The sequence below is a fragment of the Pteropus alecto genome, unplaced genomic scaffold (genome assembly GCF_000325575.1).
Source record: "Pteropus alecto unplaced genomic scaffold, ASM32557v1 scaffold226, whole genome shotgun sequence".
Lineage (NCBI taxonomy): Eukaryota > Metazoa > Chordata > Mammalia > Chiroptera > Pteropodidae > Pteropus > Pteropus alecto.
In genome coordinates this window covers 3,894,159-3,901,402 of record NW_006440132.1, presented here as the reverse complement: position 1 = coordinate 3,901,402, position 7,244 = coordinate 3,894,159, and positions in this window count along the sequence as shown.

The window sequence follows — 7,244 nt, the reverse complement described above, 5'->3', positions numbered from 1 at the left end:
AGAGGACGTCCCCCACTCCTGACCCACTTTCCAAGCTATACTTGATGACTATTGTATGATTATCCGCACACTCAGCAAGGCTGGGGCTCTGTAGCCTCCCTATTTCTCCTGAAGGTCCAGCGGCACTCCATCTCATTCTAGAGAGGCTTTCAGCAAAATCTATTGTATTAGCTCTATCTTCCTAGCTCTGGGCACCATATATAATATATATATGTATTTTTTTTTTTTATTGTTTAACTGAGGCTCTAATCTACAGAGGGAAAAAAGTATTTAAACTCAAAAGAGCCCTTCATTCTTCCTCCTCCCCTTCCTCCCTTCCCCTTTACCTTCTTCCTTCCCTCTTTCCTCTTCCACTCCCTTTCATCCTCTCGTTTCTCCTTCATGGAATCCTGTGGAATACTATGCTCCAGGAATGGGGACGCAGTGATGAACAAGACTAAAATAGTCCCTGCAATCATGGAGCTTACGGCCTCGTCAAGAGACAGACAAAAACAAGTAAACAAAAGTGAATACATGTGAGGAGGAAGTGGAGAGATGCTGGTCCACGGGTGTGAAGTTACAACGATGCAAGATAATTAGTCCAGGAGGTCTGTTAACAATGCTGTATTGTGCCATTACCAATATGTAAGAGGATGGATCTCTAGCTTTCCTTACCACAATAAAAAGAGAATATACAATTGAAAGTTTTTAAATATTCTATGATGGAAAAGAATATTGTTCTGCGAAGTAGAACACTGAGAGAGGTATAAAGTTATAGTTGAGAATCTGGCGCTGCATCTCTGAAAAATGAGTTAGAAACAAGGAAGGATGAATAGGGGTTGCTATGCTGGGGGGCAGGGAGAAGTCATGGTGGTCAGGAGACAATTCCAAGCAGAGGGAGTAGTGAGAACAAAGACCCTGAGAGAGAACTTGTGAAATTCTAGTTGCCAAACATTTGAAGTCAGTACGGCTAGAGTTGAGAGGGAAGACTAGAAAAAGATGGAATGAGTCTCAGAAAGTTAGTAGGGCTTAACTTATTCAGGTCTCTGTAGGCCAGGGTAAGCTAATTCTACTTTAAATGTAAAGCCATGGGCAATTTTACATAAGCGGATGACATAGTCGGATATACATTTTTAAAATGCTCTTTTGGCTGTAGGTAGAGAATGGATCTGAGTAGTGTAAGAGAAGACAGCAGGCCTCTAGCATGGCCCCTACCACAGCTGTCCAAGTGTAACCCCCTCCAGGATGCAGACTTTCCCTTTACAATCTGCACCCTGTCATGAGGTCATGTAGCTTGCTCACACTGACAGCAGGGAACTCATCAGCTCCATTGAGAACTGGTTCTATCTCTGGTTGGCTCTCACCAATAGAATGTACTGATTTATATTATCCTTGTTGAGTCTACCACTTATTAATTCAAATTCCATATTTTGGGGAAACCATAGGCAGCAAGTTTCATGAAAAGTCTCCGGGTATCTGAAGGCATTTGTCTTTTCCTCTCTTTCAGGGAATGACTGTCCCTATTGGCCACCTCCACAATTCACTTATTGGGTATTAAATAAAAACAACAACAATTATCAATAACCTCATTTACATTGAATGTATCTACATTTATCAACATAATATTTGACTTCCACAACTTTTTGAGCCATCAGGAAAGGAATTTCTAGCCTCATCTACAAGTGATGAAAATAAAATTCAAAAATGTGTTTACCCAAGTTTGGGCAGATAACAAGTTTGAAGAATTGAGTCCTGTATCAAGTCCTACAACACCTAATCTAAGCTTCTTTTCATCCTAAAGAAAAAGAGGAAAAATTCATGGGTTCTAGTATCAGATTGATTGTCTAAGTTCAAATCTCGACTCTGATACTTGCTATATGGCCTTGGGAAAATTACTTAACCTCTCTGAACTTTGGTTTGTTAAAAGTATCTACTTTGTGGAGTTGGATAAGGATTAAATGAGCTAATAAATTAAAAGCTCTATATTAAAAACCAATAAATATATAACCAATAAATGTCAGCTATTATAGTATCCTAGACCTTTTTGGTCAAAAGCAACAGCAGTGAAATAAAAGTTGCTTTTGGTTTAGTATAAGGTATCTTGGTTTAGAATATTAACTCTGCCATAATGTCATGGATAAGATATATAATCAGGGATCTGGTTCTTCATTTGTAAAATGGGCACAATCATTCCTGGCTCACAAAGTTGGAAAAGTAAATTCTACAAATAATAAGAGAAATTTCCAAGCCCTAAGAACTTGGTGCTCAATAAATGTCAGTTCCCCTCCTCTCTGCTTTGATTTCCCATCATTCCTCTGGGGAGGCTTCTCTGATGCCCCAGGCTGGGTTCGGCACCTTCCTTTCTTTGCTCTTAGTGCCTTGCAGAGAACCATAAGCAAGGAACAGAACACGCTGCATTAAGAGCATCTGCTTGTCTGTCTCCACCTTGAGACTGGAGTTGCTTGATGCGCCAGGTATTGTTCTAAGCGCTTTGCAAATAATAACGTGTTTCATTTTCATATAAACGCTAGGAAGAAGGTGTTGTTCTATCATCCTCTTCTTACCAATTAGGAAACCAAGGCAAGAGTGGGGTTGAATCATGTATTCCAGGTTGCATGGCTGGCATAGAGGGGGTGCTCACTTATTCCTTCTTGTTGTTTGAGTCTCAGTGCCGATGTCATTCCCAGAAAGAGGACTTTTGTGACTCCCTACTCCAGAGGAGTCAACTACTCACCATCACTTCCATGTTGACAGTTTTTCCACTACAACTGATTCACAGATTGATTGATGAATTCTCTCTATCGCTCAAATGCAAGCTTTACAAGGAAAGGAATTTTAATTCTCTTGTTCACTGCTGTGTCCTCAGCCCTTAGCAAAGTCTCTGAGGCCCAGGAGGACTTCGATAAGTGTTTATTGAATAAACGAACAAATGCATGCATTTATGAATTACTGAATATACTTTGTAACTTAAAAACAATGACCTATGTCATAACAGATGTTTTGTGTTCTTGTGAATATTAGTGGCAATCTAAAGCTTAAAAACAATGACCTATGTCATAACAGATGTTTTTGTGAATATTAGTGGCAATCTAAACTGAAGATGGGTCAGGGGATGAGGAAGACTGCAGAGACAGAGATAGCATTACCTTCTGCCCTGCTTTGGATCTTCTGGACTCTCAATAGCATCAGTCCTCTCTGAGCAGCTGGCCAGTAGATAATGAGATACCCTCCTCACGGAAGGCAGAAGGGGTTTCTGCTCAAGGTGACAGGATGGAAAAGTAGGATGAAGCTGCACAAGGGAGAGACATACTGCAGTCAGGGCATTACGCCTAAGGTTTGAGACGCCCACGAAGATTCACTGGGAAAAAATGATACTTGAAAAAGTGTAATGTCTAGTATTTATCACCTCAGCCTACTGGTAGTTCATTCTCCCTGACATCTATGGAGATTCCTAGGAACTAATATATTGTGTAACACCTATCTTGCCAAGGCACTATGCACTTTTTTTGTGTGGTTGTTAGCTTTAATTCTCACCTGTTATTCTCTAATTAATTTTTGTTGCTCTAGGTCTTATGTAACCAATTAGCATGATATTTAAGTTCTCAAACAACCTTTCTGATCTACTCTACCACATTTTTTTCTTTCTATAAATTATGCCCTCATCAAAACAAATGCCCTTACCATTTCCTGTGCAGACTCCAAATTCCCTATTATCTCTGTCTAGGTTATTTTTCTCTAGCGCTCTGCATGCACATACTGCATCCACCCTTCAGGTCCATTTCTGATTCTTATCATATCCTTTATACGTAATAGTTTTTTTTTTCCTTTACATGTCCTTATTCCTGATGTAATTTTTAATAACATTTAATATTTCATTGCATAGGCTATTTCCATTTAAGGCTGTGATGCTTTGGATCATTGTCCAGCACATATTCATTCTCTTCCTCCCCTCACTGTGAATAGAGAGACTCTCTCAGAGCCCACTAATATTGAACTTGGCCACGTGACCTGCACTGGCTAGTGAGATATTGACAATTATGACGTGAGACAAGGCATTAGTAGTGGGGCTGCCTCTTTGTGCTTCTGCCACTGCCATGAAAGGAAGATGACCTGCTAGGCCACTGATCCAAGAAGAGTGACAGATATGAGAGCAGACCTTGACCTAACCCATAGTTTGAAGATAAGCCTAGTCAAACCAGCCTAAATCAGCAGGCTCCTCAAGTCAACCTTCAGATTTTGAATGAGAATACATGATTGCCACTTTAAGCTGTTGAGTTTTAGAGTATTTTTATCACAGAGCATTACTGCAGTAATAACTGACTGATACAAAGTCTCAACTCCTTTCCTATACTCTGAGTTTCTTGAAGCTAGAAACAGTCTGATTCATCTTTCGTCACTCATGCAAAATTCCAAGGCACAATCCTAATACACAATTGTTAAACAAATAAACAGATGAATAAATGAATGATTGAAGAGCTCTGGAGAAAGATTCAAGAATAGAAAGACTAATGTCCTCATTAGTTCAACAAGAATTTACTGAATACTTATTTTGTGTCAGACATTGTATTCAGTGCTAAACAAACTAGGCCTGGCTTCCAGATGCTCCTTGGTGACTTGGGAAAGCCTGAGAATCGGGGATTCATAATGCAGTCAACGTACAAACTCTGATTATCCTTGAATCGCATGCAAGGGCACCAAAATAATCAGAGAAGTGATAATGGATAGAAAAGAGCAGAAGATCCCTCTCTCACTGCTGATTCCCATTATCTCACGTTAAGAGCAAATCCCCAGACAATTGGGAAGAATTCACATCCATTTGAAGAAAATGAGTAGAAGATGCTGACCCAAGGGGTAAAATTGAAATCTATAGAGATGGGAATTGGTTGGTCATTTTCTGATTGCTGAATGACACCTATGTCCCTTTTTTTTGCTATTATAAAGAAGCTGTCAGCATGCTGAGCCTAAATGTTGTCATCATCTGTAAATCAAAAACCTGGATCCATGACGTTCAGATATGACAGTCTCACCTCAATGCCCTTTTCTGAGAGCTTTTCCTGATTATTAAGCATTTCTGTCACATTTTCCTGCCTACCCCACCTACTCACTCCAAAGGTAGCTTGTGGCTGATGACTTCCAGTTCACAACAGAAAGAGCTCCTGGAAAGAGGCTGATCATGCTGAAATTCCTAAATCATGGAAGGCATCAACAGAGCCAAGACCTAAGTCCATCTTCCCTTGCCTCGGACACCAGCCAGTGAGAAGCAAAATTCGTCCAGCATGTGCTTTAATATCACCTAAGGTTTTGTGTTTGTGTTTATGTTTTTGGAAGAGCAGGTGGCGAGTGCAGGTGGACTGTGAGAGAAATGGCAATGTTTGCAGGGTTTCCAGGAAGACGCTCCAAAAGAAATGCATGGCTGTTTCCCCAACTAGCAACCTTTCAGCTTGACATATTAAGTTGGGATCTTTCACTACCTTCTGTAAATGACACCTTGATATGCTAGAAGACCCTAATGGGGACAGCAGCCATAAGAAAACTTAGTTAAGGTAGACAAATATCGACAGAGATCTACGTTCTAATCACTGTGCGATTTAAATGTGATAATGCATGTACAGTATTTATGACACTATTTAGCACATGGCAGCAACAACAAAAATAATAGTAGTAACATTTATCGAGTCCTTACAATATACCAGGCAGTGTGCTAAATACTGTGAAGGTCTCGTCTCAATTATCCCTTTCAACAACTCTAAGAGCTAGGAACTATAAATATTGTCATTTGACATACAAGGAAATCAAAGCTCAGAAAGGTGAAACTTTTTGTCCAGAGTCAAACAGCTTGTAAGTGATGGGGCCAGGATTTTATCTCAGGCAATCTTACTCTAGAGCTCCTGGTTACCACCATGTTTCATATTCCCTCCCCAAATCAAGCTTAGACATACAGTAAATGAAAGCTAACATCATCAATGCCATCATCATTTTCTGTATCATGATCATAATTATTAGCTGCTATAACAAGCAAAGTTACTGCATGAGGGTAGTTTTCTGGAATGTTTCTACTGAAGCAAAGTGTTGACTGAAAAGTCAGGATGCGTTTAAGTATAGCCTTTGTGGCCAAACTGTAGGTGATGGGTAAAAAGGAAGGAAAAGGTCTTTAGAGTCCAAATGACTTGGTTCTGACTTCACCATACAGAAGCTTACTGGTCTCCAAAGGGGACAACAAACATGTGAAGCAGAGATTTCCCAGCTACGATGCTGCAATCAAGCTCTGCTTAGAGCTGAATCCCAGCTGAGTCATAGACCCATCAATGAGCCTGGGCCAGAGAGCTGACCTCCGCCAACCCACTGACATGAAAATTATAACGATAACAATTATTGTTTTAAGGCTCTTAATTTTGGGGTAGTTCGTTATGCAATCATAGGTAACTAGTACAAAGAACAATCATACATACTTATGCCCAGTGCCTGGCATATAGCAGCTGTTGAATAAAGAGTAGTTTCCTTTCATACTTCTTCAACCAATCAGAAAAGTCTAAGTTCCTGACAGTGAAAGTCCCAAAAGCATGTAAAGATCATCAGTCACACAGGCAGAGGAAGCCAGCTCCGGGATACCAGGTACCAGTGCTTCCACTTGGGCTCCTTGTGAGGTGGGGAAGTGGAGTGATACACATCACGTGAACCTCTGGCACCAGAAACAGGCAGCTCCACCATCAACACAAGATGGCCTGACAGCCTCAGAGCGAGTTTTTCCGGAGTAATTATTTCTTTTGCCACAATTGGTTATTTCTATGTCAAAGTCGGTTCCCCTCTTCTCTCCTGATTTTTTCATTTCTGTAAAAATGACTGTCTGATTTAACTCTTGGAACAGGACAGGAATTTAGGGAAAAATGGAGGCATAGAGGAAAAAGGCAAGGGAGGAAAGAGACAAAATTACTTTGCAAAATGGGCTTCACTAATATAAAGTGCTAATGAAATTTGAAATAGCAACAATAATTATGCTTTCAAGGGTGAAGCCTCATGTTTCTCACCATGAATATTCATCCCCATGTTGCTTCTTGAAGGAATAAAAGTTGGGTGAAACAGCCAGCAATGTGCCTGCGAGTTTTTTTTTTAATTTTTTTTTAACTTCTCCTGTTCTGTTTTTATCTGGACTAAGTCAGACTCCTGGCTTGATATGGTCTGTATTCTAATATTCTTTGTAGCTGTGATTCAGGTCTGACTGGTTGTCCATGTGCAGACATCTTAAATGAAAGATCCTTAAAACATCA